Source organism: Syngnathoides biaculeatus, chromosome 2, assembly GCF_019802595.1.
Source record: "Syngnathoides biaculeatus isolate LvHL_M chromosome 2, ASM1980259v1, whole genome shotgun sequence".
In the NCBI taxonomy this organism is placed as follows: domain Eukaryota; kingdom Metazoa; phylum Chordata; class Actinopteri; order Syngnathiformes; family Syngnathidae; genus Syngnathoides; species Syngnathoides biaculeatus.
In genome coordinates this window covers 28,088,891-28,111,946 of record NC_084641.1, presented here as the reverse complement: position 1 = coordinate 28,111,946, position 23,056 = coordinate 28,088,891, and the positions used below count along the sequence as shown (strand labels likewise).

Here is a 23,056-nt window from a genome sequence, read left to right as displayed (position 1 = left end):
TACAAAAATTCACATTGGGAGAATGCCCAGACCGTGCGATTATTGACATTAGGTATTGCGCAGAATTTTGATCCGACAATATTGCACTTAAGTGGAAAGAGGAGTGCAATCAATAGTTCTCACTGTGGGGTGAGGTAGATGCATTTCACGTACGCTTTGGCATTCGCATGGCAGTATAAGCAGTTTTGGAGCCCCGCGGACTTTAATTTCCTGTGACATTTTCCAGCGGGAAGTGGGGAGAAAAATCTTGGAATGGGCCCTTAATGATTCCACTTTCTTTCCACAGTCATTTTCATATTAAACCAATCCGGTGCAGCGCAGTGAGTTCAAAGAAACGTCCAGACTTCGTTTCATATACCGTAGCTTTGCCTTTTCATGCAGTATTTTTTTTTTTTCCATTTCGTGGCCCATTACAGGCTAACACGCCCCTCCCCAAAACCACCCTCAACCCCCCCCCCCTCCCCAGCAACGGCATCCTATAATTCACAAGCCAGATCTGCCACTGGTCACGCCTGACTAACTAAAAGTGGCAAAAGGCATTCGAGCTAATATGTCAAATTATTCGAGCGATGCAAAGAAACACCTCCCCAATGTCTTACGTAACTTTCCACACATGCATACATTACTTTTCCAACCAAGCGCTGATAAGTAACTACGTGAAAATGAAATTAATAACTGCTACAGTGGTTGATTACAATGAACAGGTTTAGTGTGAGGTGGTACATTATGACATTTAAAAAAAAAAAAAAAAAACGTTTTTTTTTTAATACAAATTCAATACAAAAGATGCAACACTGCGGTTTGTATGATAATCAAAGTGAAATGAATCCCACACAAACACAGAAGCAGCCTTTTGTGTATGTTTATGAGACACGGCGAGCTTTCAGCTTATGCAAATGTGACCCCTTTCGCATCCGCAGAAGAAACATTCGGCTTTTAATGTCAATGCGCGGCGCACCATTTGCAATTGCTCGTTTTATGAGGCAGTTACGTCAGCTGCTCTCATCTCGCATTGATGCCGTCCGTGAATGGGTCGAACGTATTACTTCTTCAATCGTGGATGTAAAGGTAAATCTTTGGATTTAGCCAAAGTTTAGCCCGCCATCGCACAAACCACAAGTGGGGAACGCTTGAACGCAGCGCAAGGGGAAGAGCGCTGAAAGTAACGTCATGTTATCACCCAATTGCACAGTCGACTTCATTTTTTTCACGGGTCAGTTTATCCATCCATGCATTTTCTTAACCGCTTATCCCCATGAGGGTTGCGGGGAGTGCTGGAGCCTACTTCAGCTGTCAACAGGCAGGAGGCGGGGTACACCCTGAACTGGGTGCCAGCCAATCGTAGGGCACATCGAGACAAACAAATACACTCACAATCACACCTTGGGGCAATTTAGAATGTCCAATTAATGTTGCATGTTTTTGGGATGTGGGAGGAAACCGGAGTGCCCGGAGAAAACCCCTAGGCGGTTCTGGGATGGAACCTAGGACACCAGAACTGTCAGGTCAATGCTTTACCAGCTGAGCCAACGTACCGCCTGGTTCAGTTTAGAAATAAAATGAAAAAAAAGTAAATCCCGACTAACTGGGTGATCATCTGCAGAATGACGTGAAACTGATAGTACACAGTCTAAAAGCTGTCTCAAAGTCTCAAAACTCTATGGTAGGCTCCGACCTGTCATGTTCTCAGGTTTGGTTGGGTGGGGTTGGCTTTGTTTTTTTTTTTCCCCCGTGTTCAATGTCTTGTGTGGTTGGTTATCCTCCTCCGTTGCGTTGACAAATCAGCTCCCTCCAGCCATTCGTCTCCTGTCCAGGTGTACTTAAACTCCCAGTTTTCTTTCTGTTCTACTTGGTCCATTGTCCTTGTTACAGGTTGAAATTTGTTACTTTGAATGTTCTTGGTTTGACAGAAGAGTCTCCGCTAGGATGAAGGGCAAAGTTTATAAAACAGCGGTGAGGCCGGCCATGATGTACGGATTATAGACTGTGGTTCTGACGAAACAACAGGAAGCAGAACTGGAGGTGGCAGAAACGAAGATGTTGATGTTCTTGCTTGGAGTGAACAGGTTGGATTGGATTAGAAACGAGCTCATTAGAGGGACAGCCAAAGTTGGATGTTTTGGGGACAAGGTTAGAGAGAGCAGACGTAGATGGTTTGGATATGTCCAGAGGGGAGAGAGTGAGTATAAGGGTGCTTGAGGATGGAGCTGCCAAGAAAAAGAGGGAGAGGTAGACCAAAGATGGATGTTGTGAGGACAGTGGGTCTTAGAGAAGAAGATGTAGGAGATAGGCTTCGATGGAAAAGATGACACGCTTAGGCGACACCTAATGGGACAAGCCGAAAGGAAAAGAAGAAGAAGAAAAAGAAGAAGAATGTTCTTGGTTGTTGCCTTCAGTGAGCGGTGCTCAATGTGTGCTCAAAACTGCCTCGCGATTGACTGGTTGATCACGAGGCAGTTTTGGTCGATCGCATGACGGCGTTCCCTCCCTCCCTCCCAAAAAAAAAAAAAAAAAAAAAAAGACATCAGCCTATCATCCATTTCGTCGCTTGACTCGTGTGACCAATACATCGTCCGCACACACATAAAGGCACGTTCTAGCGAGGTGGCTTCCTTTTTACGGTCTCTCTTTTGCATTCTCCACGGCGATGCCTCCCCCACCCGCTGTCGGTAGATCGCGAGAGGCTGGCTGCTTGAAAAGTAGCTCTTGGGGTAAACATGTCTGGACACCCTATGAAAATGATTTTTTTTTTCATTTTTTTAGATTCCTCTACTCCTGCCTTGCTTCCCTAAATTTGGGTCCTCCACGCATTGCCTTCCTCGCCCTTCACTCGCCCTGACTGCGACACAATCCACCTGTGACCAGAGTGACGATAAACACCATACGAAATGGATGGACGCATTAAGAAAAACAACAGGGGTATAATGGGCTGCCATCCGTTTCTGTCTAAAACAGAATTTCAACCTACAAGAACTCCATTTAGAACTTAAGGAGCGTATACGAGGCTGTCAAAACAAAACACGAGGTCAACCACAGCACGTGAATGCAAATAAGTGCTACACTGACCCACTTGGGAGTTTATTGTTACTCACTGTAGAAAAGGTTGTGTGCATTCAAAAGGAGCAAGTAGAAAAAAAAACTGCAGCATTTGCACAGCATACCATTGCATCCAGTGAGGTGGTGTCAATTGATCAATTTACATCACGTTTGCACATTCAGAATCACAGAAAAATATATCAATCGGATGATCACGGGCTTCAGAAATAACAGTGAAGCCTCGGAACGACTTGGAAACGCGAGCGGACTGATCGCATTGAGTGACGTCAGGCTCAACGCGGATAACTGCAAAAAGGGGAAAATGACAAGTACAAACATATTTAGGGATGTGAAGAAAAAAAAAAATCAGCTAACTCTCCGACATCGACCACAAAAACTGGTTGACTTAAAAAAAGAAAAACAAAATTGCCTTGAGGCAATAGCCTATTAATAAAGCATATTTGTGCCGCCCAGAACCAATTTGAGCTGCTCGCAACCCACGTTTACCGCACCGGCATTTGTTGCACTTGATCCAGTGGGAAAGCATCACTAAAAATGACAGAGGGGTATCTGTAAGGGATTTAAATGACAGCAGTGGACGCGTAGTGCGTCATGAGCAAGGCTCGCCCACTGCTCTGGGCGGTGACGCCTGTCACCGGTCACAGATCTTTCACATTATGGACTGTAATTAGAAGGGCATTTAACTTGGAGTTTTTGCCAGTTCGTTGCCTTGCGTTAGTGAGTCGCATTCACTGCCTGTGGGACTCTCCGTTTCTCCGCATAAGTTCAAGCAGTGATTCCTCAGTGTGCCAGAGTACACTAGTGTGCCGTGAGCGTTATCCAATTTTATGTAATTGCTAAAAAAAAAACCCAACATTTATTCTACAAATAATGTATCTTTATTCATCTATTTATGCCAGTGAGGCACAATGACAGACAGAACAAAAAAAAAAATCCTCTTCTATTAGATAGCAGGAAGTACATACAGTAATTAATCGATCCATTTTTGTTGACATTTACTTTTGTTGGTCTGCCTTGGCTCGAAAAGGTTGGAAATCACTGAGTTAGAGTAAACCTAGTCACAGCGATTCTGTGCCCTTTTGTTTGATCCTGTCGTATTGAGTTAGTTAGTTTGCTTCAGAGTCATCGAACCCTTGCTGTCTGTCTTTTGGATCCCGCCTAGCCTAGCGTTTCTGTGCCTCTGCCTTGTCAGACTGCTACACCGTGTATGACCGAGTTCTGGAATAAACCACTTTGAACATTATACCTCTGCCTCGAAGTCCTGCATATGGGCCTACCCCCGTACTTGAGGTTCGTGACAGTAATGTACCTGATTTATGAGTGATATTATGACTTTTTACAGTGATAAGCTTAGAAAAAAAATAAAAGTTTCTCTTTGCTCGCTCAAATGAACAAATGTAATTTGGGGTCTTGGTCATGCAGCGTTAGCGCCACAGTTGTTTTGACGGAGAGCAAAAGTAGCCACGAGACACACCCGAACTATGCTCTTAGTCATCATGGTAGTGAAAATTGTAGTCACATGACACACGCTCATGATTTGATTTGAACGGAACTTTCAACAGAATTTGAACAAGAGAAGGGGAATCCAATTCTTCCTCATTGGAGTATTTCGACAATCGCCTCACTAATATGTTACTCGAACAGCCAGAAACACTTTTCATTTATTGAAAAAAATGCACGTCTTTTTCAAATAATTTAACTGGACTCAAGCAGCACCTCTAGAACTGAAAAAAAATGTGACATCAAGGTAAAGAAAAGGGCGCTCTGTCAGGCAATCCAACCATTACTTATCTCTGATCTCTGTGCCTTTGCACCGTTTTACGGTATCTCTCACTGGATGAACGTCTTGCAATCACAAATATATTTTATTTTATTTTATTTCACTGCCACGGTTGTGTTTGAGCGAGCTTGAAGAAAGATTCCAAATGTTCTTTTAATCGTGTTCCTTCACTTCATTCCATCAAGTCGGGACGGAAACGGTTTCGGAAAGTGCAGCGACTGAGCGGTCAGCCCATGTCAATCCCTTTTGTGAAGACTGACGGACTCCATTCAGTTGAAACATACAATTATTTCTTACGAGAGATTTAATCGTACTAAATGCGCTCGCTTCCAAGCAAGAACGCAGCCGTTTCATTTGCATTTCAATAAAACACAACCGAACTTGACCGAAGAAATTTGCCGATGAGTGTTTTTGAGTAGTTTGTGATTGCGTGCGTGTTGCTTTCTCCTGGCTCTCTCGAGTCTTGTTATGATTATTTGATCGTTTGACGAGAACCCTTGCCTCTTGATTCCCAGGAATGGCAAGGTCACGCGATCGGCGCCTTCATCCGAACGGGCACAAAGAGGCTAATTTCTCCGCTTCAAGGCTGCAGAACTGAAGCGGAACGTTCATTTGAGCAGATGAATTGGCAGTCACTTGTGTGAAATCAACTGTTTGGATCGCAACCAAAGGTTGTCCCATTGTTACGGTGCCATTATCATTGGCTTCAAAACGCCTATTTGAGCTTTGCTAATGACTACTTAAAGCGGTGATTGATGCGACATGAACATAATTATTACAGCCAGGCGAGCCGTATATCGACCGTTTATGCAGCATGACATCAACAACGAAATGAATGCCTGAATGCAACTTGGTACCCGACGTACAATTTGAGATTCAAGCGTGGAGGTTCATTTCAGTTGAGGGTTTATGCATTGGCGTGCACAATTCCACTCTTCTTGAATCGCCCGCGCCGCGTTTCACGGAGAACTCATTTTTGATTTGGTCTGGTATTGTTTGGGGTTACAGGGAATTTGCCAAGACATTCCCATTGGACGAGAAGACCCTACAAATGGAAGCTGCGATGTCTGCAAGAAGCTCCGGCCAAAATTGAACTTTCAAAAATGATTGCCAGACGAGAGCATCATCTCATTTCTAAACCCATCTCCGTGTCCCGATGACGAGATGGTAAAATACGAGCGCGACAATTTCATTTACTGGGGGCAAATAAATACTGACAGAAAATACAAAGAGGGCTTGGCCAATGATAATAATAATTTATCGTCTATTGCACTCTGAGTAGAAGGCTACGATGCATTCTGTAGCATCAACATTCATACCCTTGGAATGTCTGAAAAAATATCACATCTTTGAAAGACCTATGTTTTTAGATGGAGTGGTGTAGAAATACATTTCATAACAAATGTGTATTTCTCATCTCCTGTCGTTCCAAACTGTATTCAAAACATGTCAAATACTGTACTGTATGATTATGATATACCGTAGTCTTCAATTTCGTTTTGAATTGCTTCGGTATCAGAACAGTTCTTGCAGGGTGGAGGTGTACCTAATAAAATGAAGTCAACATTCAGCTGGTTTGGGCCTGAACCTGAAGGAATGGAACGGACATAGCAGTTCACATGGGTCATGTCATGTCATTATCCAAGCCGCTTATTCTCATAAGGGTTGCGGGAAAGCTGGAGCCTATCCCAGCTAGCCTCGGGAGAAAGGCGGACTGCGCCCTGAACTGGTCGCCAGTCAATGGCAGGGCAATTATCGACACCATCACTGAGCGGGAATCGATCCCACGCTGCCCGCAACAAAGGCAGGCGTGTGTACCACTACACCATCAGTGACCCCTAATTTACACGTGTTTAAAGTTTTTCCATTCACAAGAAAATTGTTTTCAAATAATATATTGCTCCAAACAAAAACACCTTAACAGCCCCACCCCCAAAAAAAAAACAAAGTTGCTAAGTGGTTATTCCTCACAACAATCCATCCATTATCCAACCCACTTATCCTCACAAGGGTCGCGGGAGAGCTGAAGGTCATCTCAGCTAGCTTCAGGCAAAAGGCAGACTACACCCTGAACTGGTCGCCAGTCAGTCGCAGGGCAGATATCGACACCATCACTGAGCGGGAATCGATCCCACGCTGCTTGCGCCAAAGGCATCAGTGAGTCCCCTCACTCCTGACAATGGATTCAAATTCAGAATAATACGCATCTCAATTTCCAAAACTGCAAAACATTTGTTAAATTTCAGATCGCAGCGCTAAATCAGCTAGCAAAATAATGAATAGACACGCTATAAGGGCTGCGCGAAGTAAAATATTGCATATTTCGCTCCCTATTGTCATATTCCGCGTGACCTTCAACACCATGTACATTATTTGTCTTCAAAACATTGTCGGTTCGTCGATGAAAAGACATCTCTCAGAGGAGCCTCTTGGCAACCTGCTGGAGGCAAAAAAAAAAAAAAAAAAAAAAAAAGAGAACCAGCAGTACTAGCACGGTAATTACAAAGACAAAGAGAAAAAGATATGGAAGAAGAAATATCTGAGCCAGAGTTTGCCTTAACTGAAGATTTTGAAAGAGTGGTGGAAAAGGCCTGGGGCTGTCCATCACTTTGACTGATTAGAACACGATCAAGCGCAACAACTGCGCCTCTGGTACTAGAGGAGCGCATGTCGTAGGATTTTTTTTTTTTTCCCCCTGCGGAGTTGCTGACTGACTGCTTGCAGGACTGGGGGGGAAAAAAAAAAAAAAAAAAAGATTTCGGTTCACATCCGACTGAGAAGTAATAGTGAAATTGCAACTAATTTTAACGTGCCTTGCGAAGTCTCTACTATACGTCTCCCAATGCGGGGTTTGGGAACTCGACTTCAATCTTCGGATTTCACTGCTGCGAGTGCAAATTTGAACTTTGTTCACGGAGCGGTTCGGATATTGTTGACAGTTTGCGTGGAGCCTAGATTGCACGAAAAAGCTGTATTCCAACAACAGTCATGAAATAAAAGTGCGCCGTGAAAATCAGTTTCTCCCGCCAAGAACCGCAAGAACCATTGTACTTCATATGCCGAGAATCAGGGATGAGAATGCCCAATTCGGAAAAACACTGAAAATGTCTGTCAATTATGTCTGTTTCCTACTGGACATTTTTTGCTCCTATGTGAACACAGAGTGCACAGCACTTCGCCGGGAACGTCCACTTTTTTGTATGTGTTCGGTTAGACACGTTGATACCGTTTTCGGTCCTATCTGCACGGTTACACTTTTTTCAAGCCACGCCCGTCTGAAACAGCTTTTGATTCCAGCATCCTTGTCAATTGCCCCCGCTCGATCTTCATCCTTTTTTTCCCAACACTTTCGCCATCGTAAAACTTTGAACGCACCGTCGCTCAGTTCGCGCCAAGTCCCACGCGCCATTACTTGGCTAACCAACAAGTTCCACTGCGATTTCTGAGAACCGAGAACACACTTACATGGCAATGGTGAAACTCGATCGGATCGAGTAATCTGCCGCAAACAAATTTTAATGTTTATGTCGCAAAATGCAAATATTTACACTACCGAGCAAGTTAGAACGGCATATGATAGTCGTGCTTGTGCTAGCGCTACGCTGAACTTGCAGCTCGGAGCCCACCACCGAGAGGCAGGCGCACGATACCCTACCCCCCTGAAATTTTCTCAACGGATTTGCGCTTATCTCGAGAACGGTCATTTTGGTCTGAAAAAGTTGGAAAATTCTCATCCCTGGAGAATATAATTGTGATGAAGATTTATATTTGAAATGGCATCACGAGAAGACGCAGAGGAATTTTGAAAAGACATTTCCTCAAAAAAAAAAAAAAAAAAAAAAAAAAGGCAAGAACAACAAAAAAATAAGTGCACTGGAAATCTCATGTGAACCTGCAAAGAGATTTTTTTGGACACATCAAACGGCAACAGTGGTGTGGCTATTACCTGAACACAGGAAGCCATTAAAAGATGCAGAAATATTAAAAAATAATAAACATTTAACTGGACTTCGGCCCGTATGTTTGTTTTGAAAAATGTAAATGCTTGATTTACCTGACGACAGATTTTTTTTCTCCTCCTTTCTTGTGGTTCTTTGTGTTTCTATTTCAAGTTTTCTTAAGCCTCTCTTTTTGTTTCTGGCATTTGAAAAGTGTTCCCGCGAGCAGCAAAGTCGCGCTCCCCGCCTTTCGCTTCGCCCGTTCCGTGCTGCCACAATGCACGAGCAGGTTTATGGCCGCCTTTCACATGCCGTACTTGCAAAACACAGCCGTCACAATTTGTCTCAGCTTCAATGAATCACGTCGGTCATGGTAAACTCATATCTTTGCGTATACTTACCCTGAACGTGCAAAACTAAAGGCGCGGCAATATTGGCTATTTGGCAGACGCAATACTGGGTACGCCTTACTTAGCACTGTCGATCAGGGGTGTCGGACTCATTTTTATCACGGGCCACATTGTAGTTACGTTTTCTGTCAGAGGGGCATTATGACTGAAACCATGAAAATCTTTAATCATATTCACACATTAAATGTCTCAACTCGTTTTGGAATCAGAAATCACGGGTAATGGGTTTTAATTGTTGATGTTTGGTTACACAAAATGCTTGCAATATCTCATCATCATCATCATTTAGGATGACAGTTTGAAATTTTGGTTCAAATTTCAACAAAAATCATAGAAGTTGATACACATGATTTGCCTTCGGGGGCCACATAAAATCATGTCGGGGCCCGCATCTGACCCCCGGACCTTGAGTTTGACACCTGTGCTGTAGATGAATGAAATTTATGCCTCTTTTTTTTTTTTTTTTTTTTGCACATCAATACCACCGAGTTTTAAACGTCACAGTGTATGTGATTGTGTTTTTTCCCCCTAATAGATTAGATAAAAATTTGATTATTCTTAAAGAGAGATCAATCTTGGTACAATATGACTTGCAAAACATTCTTCCGAATTCCCATCAGCAGAGAGAGCAAATTAAGTCTGGCGCCGTGTGCTACGTGTCAGACAGCAGCCTGTAACGGAAAGTTAAGGCATTATAATCTAATTAGGCAGGCTAATGACGTGTCACAGCGAGCTACGAGTCCAAGACTTCTTCCTTCATTTCTGTCAGTCGGAAACACTCTTTGGGGCATACAATACCATTCCAGCAATTAAGGCAGAAACGATGAAACATATGTTTCAAATTAAGAGGAAATTACATATTTTGTACCTGTTCTTAAAGTAGGTTAACTGAAGGCTACACACACACACACACACGACTTTTGGTGCGAGACCTCATGCGATGTGATACGACGTGCCACATTCGTTTGGCCGTAACATTTGTGACGTTAGGATGACGTTCACCTGCGATTCAAATTTGGAATTGTATACAAAAAAAGTGGTTGACGATCTGACGCCAATAAAAGTTGCATTATAGGTTGGCTTTGAGGCCAGTTTTGCAGAATGTATTTGCAGTTGTACACACACAAAATACATTGTACATCGTACACGGCCTACCTTGTTTGTCTATCTGCGTTGAACAAGGTTATGTAATCCGGGATCTCAGTTCCTGCGCTGTTCCTTCAAAGGCAAGAGGGCTGAATGAGTAAAGTCAACTGAAAACCCCCATGATTCATTCATAATTCATCAAAGATGTCCTCAATAGTTAGACTAGTGGGGGCTAATACTTAGCAAACCAACTGTTCTAGTTGGGATTGGGGCCAAGATTAGAACAGTGTGTTACTGCTTTGATTCTTGGTTTCAGGGTTTAGGTGCAGTGGACTTCAAACGCTTGTTCAAATGCTGGCTTTTGTTGAATAAAAACAACAACAAATGAGAAGTAGTGCTTTAAAGTGGATACATTTTGCTGAATCAACTTTCTCTACTCTTTGGAATGTAAGATATTTTCTCTGAGGTGTGTCAGTCCACATGTGATATGGGAATTAAGATCATCCGTGGATTCCTGAGCTCCAGACTTTTTCTGCCGAGAGTCTGTAATCAGGTCATTCGAATTTCTCGAGCTGATCTTTTTTTTTTTGTCCTGTTCAGCTGATAGGTCAAACGGAATGGAGGACCTGTGTCTTTTTTATGACAGAATTGTTTTATTTGGTCACAGTGGAGTTTTTAAGCTTGTGTTGTGGTTTCTTAGCATTATAATTTATGTTATTTGACAATCACAACCGAATCACAATCGATCAGTCGAACAGAAGAATGTTTTTAGAGGTTAGAGCGAAACAAAAGACAAAAAAAACAATGCACTAATTGTAAATAGGATGGGAAAAGTAAACAATGAAAACAATGAAACAACAATGAAAAAGATACGAGTGTTGCATGGGGCTGTAGTTACACCAGGTGAGGGAAGGACAGGACAAGAAAGAACAGGACAAAGACAGGAGAAGACGCATGGAGGACAAGGTTCGTGAACCCAGCTGTTCAACTGAAGTGTGGTGAGCTTGATGATGTGAATTATTAAAGTCTGTATACAATACACATATGAATTTGTCGCAATAAGTGAGTTTCCCCAGACCCGAGCGAAAGAGCTCCATTTGTGTTAGCCTGCAGACACATACAAGTGAATTCACATCGTTGCAGGATAGAATTATCGCTATTTGCGGGCAACTAGAACCTTTTCATAATTCCTGCTACAAATACAAGGACCATACAAAAGATGAGCAGGCCAAGAGAACGGCGAGCAAGGAAGAATTTGTCTTGCACGCTAAGTATATTTACGTGACTTGTGTACTGCATGCGTAAGTCTGGTGTCGTGGAGAAATATGTTAGAATAGTACAGAACATGTATAAGGGCAGCAGAAGAGTGGTGAGGTGTGCTGAAGATATGACAGAAGAATGGGGGAGGTGGGGCTGCATCAGGGATCACCTCTGAACCCCTTCCTGTTTGCTGTGGTAATGGATAGGCTGACAGATGAGGTTAGAAAGGACTCCCCTTGGATCATGATGTTCGCAGATGATATTGTGGTATGCAGTGAAAGCAGGGAGCAGGTGGAGGAACAATTAAAAAGGTGGAGGCACGCACTGGAAATGAGAGGAATGAAGATTAGCCAAAGTTAAACAGAATATATGTGCGTGAATGAGAGGGGCGGAGGGGGAGGAGTGAAGCTCCAGGGAGAAGAGAGAGCGAGGGTGGAAGACTTCAAAATACTTGGGGTCAAGAATCCAGAGCAATGGTGAGTGTGGTAAGGAAGTGAAGAAACGGGTGCAAGCGGGGTGGAACAGTTGGCGGAAGGTGTCTGGTGTTCTATGTGACAAAAGAGTCTCCGCTAGGATGACGGGAAAAATAATTTTATGTAAAATGATGTGCGGATTAGAGACGGTGGCACTGAGGAGACAACAGCAAGTAGAAACCGGAGGTGGCGGAAATTACCTACAAAGAAGGTTTGGGATGAAATATTTCCAATTATTAGTTCAACCATCAGTAGGTACCATTATCTTATACATTATGTTTGAAGGGCAAAGTTTATAAAACAGTGGTGAGGCCGGCCATGATGGACGGATTACAGACGGCGGCACTGAAGAGACAACAGGAAGCAGAACTGGAGGTTACAGAAATGAAGATGTTCGGAGTGAGCAGGTTGGATAGGATTAGAAATGAGCTCATTTGAGGGACAGCCAAAGTTGGATGTTTTGGAGACGAGGTTCGAGAGAGCAGACTTGGATGGTTTGGACATGTCCAGAGATGAGAGAGTGAGTATACTGGTGGAAGGGTGCTGAGGATGGAGGTGTCAAGGAAGAGAGAGCGAGAGAGAGGAAGACCAAAGAAAAGGGTGATGGATGATGTGAGGGAGGACATGAGGACAGTGGGTGTTAGAGAGGAAGATGCACGAGATAGGTTTAGATGCAAAAAGATGACACGCTGTAGCAACCCCTAACGGGAAAAGCCGAAAGAAGAAGAAGAAGAAGGTTATATTATTTGTCTAAGAAGCCCCTTGGTGAGGATGTCATGATAACAAATTCTATTTAATTATTCGTATTTTTTCAAAATTACCATTATAGTTTAAGCTCCAACTCCCCTTAATAAGTGGTATCAGATTTTTCTAATGGATAAGAATTTGTAATGTCTGTTTAATGCAGACCTGACTATGATTTGATTTAAATATTTTTCGTAATCTGATTTAAGTAAGAAAACCACATCCAGTCTTCATACATACAGTTCTACACTTTGTTGTATTCATCATAATCAACCACCTACGCTGCTTTTATTGAATCGATACTTATAATTACAAGGCAAAACGTGATGCGCATCCCACATTGCAGCGTGATAAGGTTTTGTTGCGGCTTTGTCAGCACTGAGTGGCTTACAAAAGTTGCACTGACTGCTGACAACATTAATACAAGCTGAACGGCTCCAGAACATGCTGACCTGCTGCCTCCTGCTGCATGAACACTGGAGGAATACCGATATGCTCGTGTCCCGAATTCGTGTTTACCCGGCACAATACGTCTAGATGCATTCTCAGACCTTACATATAACACTTTTTTTGAAGAGGCGCACTTGCCCTGGATCGGATAATAAATCTGATCATATTTGAAAAATATAAAAACCTTGAGCAATGACAAGTGTCGGGTCCTTATTGCTCATTGTGTCTCACAAGTCAATAAAAAAAAAAAAATAGTACTGAGTACATTGTTGTGATGGATTGAAAGGTGAAATTAATTCAACCTGTAGCAAGGTATGACAACTGACAAGGGTGGCATTTACTTTTTACCCCTTACACAATTATTCCAACATAGATACACTGGCTTTCACCAAGTCTGCTGGAATAGGCTCAAAAGAATACAACATGTAACTTAAATCAATCATTTAGTGTATTACGCTAGGAACAGTTTGGACTCTTAAAACCTGAATGGTCTGTCATTGTAATCTAATCTCTGTTCTATCCAGACAAACGTGTGATTGAACTCTGTTGTAATGAGGCCCAAGGAGGCTTAGAGCTACATGTTGGTTTTCCCAGTGTTGCTTCTTCCTTCTTGGCCTCTAAAGCCCACTGCAGTGAATTTCAATCCTTTCAGAGGGTGTGCAAGGGAATTTGATCGGAATCAGAATTAGAATCCAAATCATCTTTATTTGCCAAGTATGTCAAAAACACAAGGAATTTGTCTCTGGTAGTTGGACCTCTGACGTATGACAACATACATAAAAACGGGTCACCCGTATTGTGGCATATACATATACATACATATATATATATATATATATATATATATATATATATATAGTCTGGTGGCATGACCATTGTGCAAATGGCGCAGAAGCTTCAGTTTAAAGTGACTTCTTCTGCTTTTCCTTTCGGCTTGTCTCTTAAGGGGTTGCCACAGCCTGTCATCTTTTTCCATCTAAGATCTTCCTGCATCTTCCTCATTCACACCAACTTCCCTCACAACATCCATAAACCTTCTCTTTGGTCTTCCCCTCGCTCTCTTTTGACCACCCTTCTACCAATATTCTCACTCTGTCGCCTCTGGACATGTCCGAACCATCGAAGTCTGTTCTCTCGAATCTTGTCTCCAAAACATCAAACTCTGGCTGTCCCTCTAATAAACTCATTTCTAATACTTATCCAACCTGCTCACTCCTAGCAAGAACGTCAACATCTTAATTTCCGCCATCTCCAGTTTCTACTTGCTGTTGTCTCTTCAGTGCCACAGTCTGTAATCCGTCCATCATGGCCGCCCTCACCACTGTTTTATAAACTTTGCCCTTCAAACATAATATATAAGATAATGGTACCTACTGATGGTTGAACTAATAATTGGAAATATTTCATCCCAAGCCTTCTTGGTAGGTACAAATATATTTGAGCGCTTGCAAATAAATGCCATTGAGTGAAATGAGTCCCAGAGCAGACTTCATTTGGGTTCACCTCAGAGATCCGAAATCAATGTCACCAGGGGGTTTCAAACTGTCACTCAGCTCGGCCTCCGACTTCATCCCCCCCCCCCCCCCCATCAGATGACGCTTTGCTTCCCAGAGTGCCAGATGATTGAAAAGACGTTTGAAAAGCAAAAAAAAAAAAAAATCCCACAGTTGTCCTTGACAATAAATCACATTCATTTTCCGGCCTGTGAGACAGCAAGGGAATTTAGAGGAAAATGTGTTTATTCCAATAACATCTGTCATCTTTCTGATTAGATAGCTCCGGCATCAGCAACGTTTAGGGGCTTCCGTAAAGATCCGCCACGAGGTAAATATTATTCTGAAACCGCGGCGAGTTTTGAATCTCAGCCAAGTGGTCGCCAGCGATGAAGACAGACGCTCGCCGTTGAAAAGAACAGCGCTTTCTGACATCTGGGAATGTATCAAGGAGGACGTTTTTGTATTTTATCTTGAATGAAAGCAAAACAAGCGGCTCAAGAGAGATTAGTCCATTTATCTTATCCACGATTGTCGAGAAATACCCCAAAAAAAGACGCACTTGTCATCGTATAAAAAAAAGATCTCATCTGACACAGAGATGACTGAAAAACTACTCTGTGGTCATATTGCTAAAAATGACATTTAAGATACAGATATGAATGACCTATCAACAATACACTCTCTCAAAGCATCATGTTTTTCTTTCACGATTTGAAAAACTCTGGATTTACAGCACAACACGGTTCCAGTTGCTCAGTGCCGATTTAGTACCTTTTGTGTCCAATTATTTTTTGGATATCTGTGCACATTTCATGACTTGTATTCAAAATGACCGAGTTTATATTCATAGAACGCAATAAACAGCCTGATTTTGCAGACGTCTAAACTGCACTGACTTCTATTTTTATTTTTATCCACATTCGGGTCCACAGCGGGGAATCAGGATTATATTATGGAGCAGTTTTATGTGCAACAGGGAAGTTAGAAATACCATATTGTGATATGCATTTGATCTTTTGGTGACCCTTCCCCCCTCCCCATACAAGAACCATGGCAAGAGAATTTTAGGCATTGTAAGTTGAAAATATTCCAGTTATTTCTTAATTTGTTACTTATTATTACTGAAAACCTTGACAAGTGCATTCCATAGGGAGGGATCCTGCACTGCAGTTTATCGGTGTTACAGTTTTAATCAAAAGACCCTTTAACATGATTTGGCCAATTATTGATATCAGAATTTGAATCATAATCAGCTTTATCGGTCAAGTATGTAACAGCACACAAGGAATTTGTAGTCGAGTCCAGTAGTCAGTATCAGGTATTGCGTTGACATTTGGAGGCCACCAATGGGGTTAGCTGAACCATCAATGCCACAAACGTGTGTAACCTTTGGAGTCAACCCAAAAAAATGTGTGTTTTAAAATTAATGCACTTGAGAGCTCAACAACACCGAACACCGCCTTGGAAGACCACGACAGACCAAGTCTTTAGGTGAAGAAGAAAAATAACTTTCATAATGCGAGCAAAACTCTGTCTTCTTTCTGTCCCAGTGTGACAACAGTTGAGAAACAATGGTCGAGAATACTCAATCTTGGAGTCTCTGGCGTATCATGAAAATCTACAAGGGATTATTTTGAGGCTTTATAACAAGGTGCAAACAACTTGGACCAAGTATAAATGTCGCCCACCACATCACCCATATCAGAAACCACCTTGGGTGTGGAGTCCGTAAAGAGTGATTGACGCTTAGAATTGTATATATTAAACGAGATCTTATTTTGGCTCGTGTGTGTGTGTGGTCGACACGAGTTTGGCCGAGGGTTAGGGCTAACCCGACTCTGTGACGGTGACGTCAGATGAAATGACAGCCAATTGAAAAGAGACATGAGGGTTGTGGTGTCGGTGTACGCAAACAGGCAAAGAAAAATTTCCCCTATCTTAGCTTCTTCAATATCATCTTCCGCTGTGACTTGTTCTTGTGTTTTCCTTCTTATTGTCCTTCAGTGTCGGGCATTGAGTCATTGTATTGCCGAGGTCACCACAGTTTAAGGCTCCGTCACACCATGACGTTCTGGTCAACATTCTCTGAACATTTTAATCGTTCTATTTTTCAGCGTTCTCAATCGCGCATGACACATCTGGCGTGTGATTAACGTGTGTCTAACGCATGACTAACGTGTGTCTAACGCACGAGAAGCGTGTATCAGCGACCAAATAAAATACCCCTAAAAACCATTAGCGTGTGCTAACGTCTCACTGGTGCGCAACGAGCGTGTGACTAAACGGGTGAATAACGACAGAATAGCGTTTTGCTGGCGTGTAATTTTTACAGTGGAATGGGAACGAAAACGTTGGAAATTTCATAGTCACTTGAGTTGTTCTCGTGAGTTTGAGCAGTCAGCATCATGCCGCCTAGACGAAAAAAAGGTGGGGTGCGGACTTCAGCAACTAGCGCTGCAAGTAAAAATGCAATGCACCGGTTTATGTACCCATATGCATGGACGTTCAGGAAACGCTCGAATGACGCTCAATGGACGCCAAAGGACGTTCGTTTGACTTTAGCTACGCGCCGCGTGCGCTACGGGATTGTTCAGTGGTCGTTGACAGGTCGCCACTGAGTCGTTCACTGCAGAGCAAATGATTAAGTAACAACCTAGTAAAGCTCGAGTTACGACTGACTAACGATAGCCAAACGCGTGCAATGCTCGGCGAACCTTAGTAAAACGTTCTTGAACGTTCTGCAGCGTTTAAAATTAAACATTGATGAACGCTGGTCTCGATGACAACTTTTGTGCATGTTCAAAACTTTTTTTCCGGACCGGCGTTCTGCGCCGATTCCCAGGGATCATTGACGTTCAAACGACGCTCTTCTGGCGCTATCCCGGCGACCATGAGGGACTACCAACGTTTCCTCAAACGCTATAGAACGCTGACCAGAACGTCATGGTGTGACGGGGCCATTATAAGAACTTACTCAGTGATTTTTCTTTTTCCTGATAATTTTTGTGGTTTCTCACATTTTGTAAAGCGGGGAAGATGCCAATAATCATTTTGTGTGTTGCCTGCTTAAGTGAAGACAACCGTGAAAGCGATCAGCGCTACAAACAAACACGTGAAGGTAGTTGCGCCTGACAAAGAATCTTCAAAGAGGAAACGCCAACCTTGGTCATGACCCAAACTTTAGCTAATCATTGACCCCCAAAGTTTTCGATGCAAGTATATAAAAAATTGTTTTATTTACAGTTACGTAACTTTGTGGAAATAGTTATAGCGCTCTAGAAATGGAGATACTTTAGATAGCAGGAGTCTCTTATAAATGATAAATGCAGTATTTTTACAAAACCCTTCACATTGTAGTGTTCGCTATGTATTTCAATCCCCATATTAATTGTTCATGAAAACGAAACAGCATTATATTCTTGAATGACATTGAAATCCATTTAAACTTTAAACTAGACCACGGCAAGGCAATCATCATTTAAAAAAAAAAAAAAAAGAAAGGTACATTTACTTTTCTTAGGTCTGATTTATCATTTCTTTGTCTTCCCCCAGGCAGTACACTGAATCTGCCAAGATATATTACACTAAACTGGTTCAGTGTACCAGTTTTAAGACCTCAATGATAACCCACAAAGACGGGGGGAAATTCATCGCAGCATTGTACAGTTGCCAGGTAATAATGGAGCAAAAAACTTCATGTCATCATGTGAAAAGCAAATACACATTAAACCACTGTAATCCGTTCCAGATTGAGTAATTATGTGACATATGCGACCATTAAACCAAAATTCCACAAAACGACAGTGAGGACTCTGTAAATTCAGATCTAGAAACGTTTTATCAGAGGCAATGCAAAGTACTATATTCTCACCAATATATAAGATAGATGAACATCAAATCTAATTTGCTTAAAAAAAAAAAGCGACCAATCTGCATCCGTAACGAAAGGTCACGTATGGCTATTTCCGCAGTTCATGTGTGGCCAAGTGAACCTTTTATCACCGAAATTGCTTCATTTTATAGGGAATAAATGAAAAGCTTATTTGAGGTCCCCAGTGTTGGCTCGGATGTGGATTTTTGCCTCGAGTCGTTTTCTCTTCGCCGCGCTGACCTGAAAATGTTACACGACCAAACAGACTGACCAGAGGGAACAAAGGGTGAAGGTGAAGAACAGAGACACCTGAGGGACAAATGCTGGGATTTGAAAGACACGGAGCTGGTCGAGCCAAAAGGAAGAGCCCGACGGCCAGATGGAGTCCCGTTGGGGGCAGTTAAGAAGGAGAAGAAGAAAGAAACAACAGGGAGAGAAGGGAACAAAATTCATTATGTGCAGCAGTGGCTATGTCATGTCATTTTTCTGTGGGAGAGCAAATCAAGACAGCAGAAAAAAAAAAATCATGACGGGAGAAGTGTGATCTTGTAAACATCAATGTCTTTAGTGGGAGGGATGCCGCATCACTACCTCGGATGGATGGATAAAGACAGACAGAGAGTGGGACAGAGAGAGAGAGAGACAGAGGTATGAATGAGTATAAAACTTATGACAGACAGAGACAGACAGATAGATAGATAGACAAACAGATGAATGAGTATAAAACTTATGAGACAGACAGACAGACACAGAAAGACAGATAGATAGATAGATGAGTATAAAACTTAACAGAGAGACAGACAGATGAATGAGTAGAAAACTTAGACAGACAGATAGAGGAATGAGTATAAAACTTATAACACATCGAGACACAGACAGACAGATAGACATCTAGATAGATAGATAAATGTGTATAAAACATAACAGGCAAGCAGACAGACAGATAGAGGTATGAATGTATAAAACTTCTCCAGTACAAAAAGAATCCAAAACGAATTCTAATTCAGAAATTTTCACACTGGAATGAAAATGAGTCCGCGTCCTTTTAAAAATTCCGACCGGAGCCGCATCGCTTCGGTTTCCACCCGGCTCCGTTTTGACATCCTGGTCATCGCTTCTGTGCGTGTCCTGCCGCATCCGGCTGATTGTCAACTCATTTATCGGTATTGTGAGTGCTTTCCAGGTGACGACGGAGTACACATTCGTACCTCAACGATTGCCTGCGTCTTTGCTGCCGTCTCCTCTTGAGGGATTTTATTCGAGGTGACATTTAGCGATTGAAAGGGGCAGCATTTTACTACAAAAGCACAAGGCAAATAGTCTTTCGTTCACATGATTACACATGGATGGATGGTGCATTAGAGGGGTATAGACCATTAAATAAGGGAAATTATCGGGGGAGGCGGCCAGCAGACCCGTGCAGTCTGTGCCTGCAGGTTGTTTCTTGCGTTCTTCGAACGTCAACACAGCCATATCGAATATGAGTCACTTGGAATAAAGCCCAAGTTTTTAAAAGTGACATTGGTTACTTATAGGCATGGAAATGTGTCCTCTTTGGGAACTGAGAACATGCATTGTTGCGTTACAATCTGGGCATTATTTAGCAATCAATCAATCAATCGTCGATAACTAGTTATGATGTGTTCTGATTTTGGGACAAATTTGAGTTACAGAAAAGGTTCCGTCATAATCTGAGGACTCAAAATATAGCACATGCATCAGTATTACTTTGCAAACGTACAGCACAAGACGAGATGATACGCGGCATAGCAAGGGGAAATATGTTTTAGAATAATTAAGATGCTGCACTGACTATAAGTGCATCCTGTGTGTCAACGCGGCATCCATTTCCTCTTATATTCGCGCCTACATACACCAATTAGAACAGCAAACAGATACAACAAAAGCAATTAGGTTCTCTGCTCTTTCTATTAACCCGGGGGATTGTCTATGATTGCGTTCCGACCTCCTCGCCGATGTGCTATTTATTTTTGCTCTTCTTTTTGTACAATTAATGAGTGTTATTGTTGTTGGTTACGTGAGACCTTTCCGCAGTAACGATCCTCATCCAGCTCTCGCAAACCGAGACGTTTGTGATCATTTAAGCTTTGCCGGTGCAGATGTGCCTGCCACTCCCAAACACTCACACACACTGTTTTTCCATTTCAAGTATTTTTTGGCGATAAAAAGGAAAATCAGTTAAAATAAATGCAAATATGTAATTACTCAACCAGGCTGCTTTTGCACCTCCGAGCACTAAATGTTTCACACTGGGTGAAGTTGGAAGTTCAAATTATTTTAGTTCATTGGTGATGGTGTGTTTTTTTTTTTTTTTTTGGAAATGGAACTAGCAAGTCATGAGTTATTATCTATTACAAACATATTGACTATATACTAAATGTAAGTAGTTTTTCCCAACACCAGCCATATGCAGCTATCTGTGTTTAGGACACAACCGATATCCTGGATATGTTAAGCTTTGATTTGTCCCGAGAGCTCTCCAATTAGCATGATTTCTGGACTATACGCTGCGATTTTTGTCAGACGCTTTCAACCCCGCAGCTTATGAAATGACGTGGCTAATTTAGGCATTTTTTTTTTTGAACGGCCGCCTCGGGCGCTCGAGCAGAAAAGGTAAGAGTGAGACAGGGGGAACATATGTCGAGGAAGACGCAAGTTTAATGTAACTTTGCGCATAAATAAAATTAGCATAAAGAACCCTCATCATGGAAAACACAAGAAGAAATTCGTATGACGCAGCTTTCAATTTAAAAGCTATCGAGCTGGCCGATAAAGAAGGAAACAGAGCTGCTGCACGTCAACTTGGCATAAACGAATCGACGGTGAGACGCCGGAAACGGCAGCGGGAAGAACTGGAGCGATGTAAACAGACCCAAAAAGCTTTCAGAGGTAATAAAAGCAGGTGGCCTGAACCATGTTGCTGCCACGTCTCAGTGACTCTTACCGGTATGTTTTTTGACCGAGCCCTGTTAGTGCTGTGTTACTGCCGCGTCACAGGCACTGTTTGGGGAAAAAAAAAGCTAAGCTAAGGTATTAAAACTTTGAAAACTCTGTGTATCGTCTTTCATTGTAAATATCTCATGTTTCAATGTGGGCACGTGCGGCTTATAGACAGGTGCGGCTTATGTATGCCTTTCCAAGAGTCTACTTGTGACCCTGTGAGACTGCATGCGCATGACCTGTCCATAACCACGTAAAACTACAACATTACATAAGGTTGTCACATGCTTGAAGAGAAACATTAATTCCATGAAATGCAAGCAGATGCACTCCCACACCTGTTGACAAGAAAGATGAAACATTTTTCTCAACAGCACCGGGTTTTGATCATTTATGGGAGCGATATCAAGCAGTGGTGGGGCATTTCACGTCTTTTCATCTGGTGAATGGCTTCCCAGATAAGTCACGGCGACAACCGGGTACCGCCTCGGACCCGGACTCTGAACAGCCGGCAGACTTTCGGGAGCCTTTCCTGGTAAAGAAGCTGCTTGGGCACATTGTGAGCAAAACAAACCACTTCGCTCAAGAACTTTTCAAAGTTCAAACCAGTAGTCTGCTAGATAGCAGACATGGAAACCAAGAGCTCAAAATATTTTGGGGACTTATTACATGACAAGATTTGTAGAAAAAAAAAAAAAATCTCTTGAAATGTTGAGATACAGGCACACACAGAGCTGCACATATTTTAAAGGTCATGCATCATCAATTTGAAGTAAATAAACTGATATTTGGCAATCAAAATGACCGTTATTATGTCATCTTGTTATATAGTGTGAAAGCACTTTTTAGATATTTGAGCGATCATAAAAGCAAATAATAATAACAGCAAATGAAAGTACTGCGTGAAATGCATCATTTTCCAAAAAGCTCTTTTTCTGTTTTATTCTTGGAAAGATATTTTCAAGAAACCAAAGCAATTTCAACTGTTATTTACTAAAGAATGGTAAAGAGTAAAAATTGCCCCCCTTCCCATGATAGAAAAGGGTTAAATCTTCTTTTGTCAGTTATTGCTATAGAACAATTTTCTTTAGGCCTTTCAAAATCGGAATCGTCAAAAATTCTAAAAAATAGCTGGCATTAAATGAGTTAATAGGAAAGATGACATACTTTTCTATATTGGAGGAAAAAAACACTTTGGAAAAATATTAAAAGCACATCTATGCTATATACCATATTTTTACACACGCATATGCTATGCATAGAAAGCAAAATACTAAACAACCAGTCCATTCCGTCCTTATGTCTGCTTTTTCTGTATTTTCGATAAACATCAGAAAACTTAAATTATTATAATAGGGATTATTCCAAAGTCCTTGCTGCACAGCTAAATTGTTCCAGCAGAAAAGGCAGACGGATCCAAACCAATCCTCCAAGGCCGTGCAGCTGAACAGGAGCAGTAAAACAAAACAAAACCCACCCATTTTCTACGATCTCATCAAAAATGTATTCAAGCACTTCGGGAAGCCCGGT

At 42.1% G+C, this 23,056-nt stretch overlaps 1 long non-coding RNA gene across 6 annotated transcripts in view; it reads right to left on the bottom strand.

The window, feature by feature from the left end:
- Positions 1-23,056, bottom strand: part of LOC133513870 (uncharacterized) — a 158,289-nt gene that overhangs the window by 83,726 nt on the left and 51,507 nt on the right. The window contains exon 5 of one of the 6 annotated variants that reach the window (XR_009798648.1): positions 6,366-6,425. The exons of 4 other annotated variants lie outside the window; for them this stretch is intronic. This is a non-coding gene — a long non-coding RNA (uncharacterized LOC133513870). Of the gene's footprint in view, positions 1-6,365; positions 6,426-18,807; positions 18,911-23,056 lie in introns of those variants that run through there. One more of the 6 variants, XR_009798647.1, reaches the window with a different exon arrangement.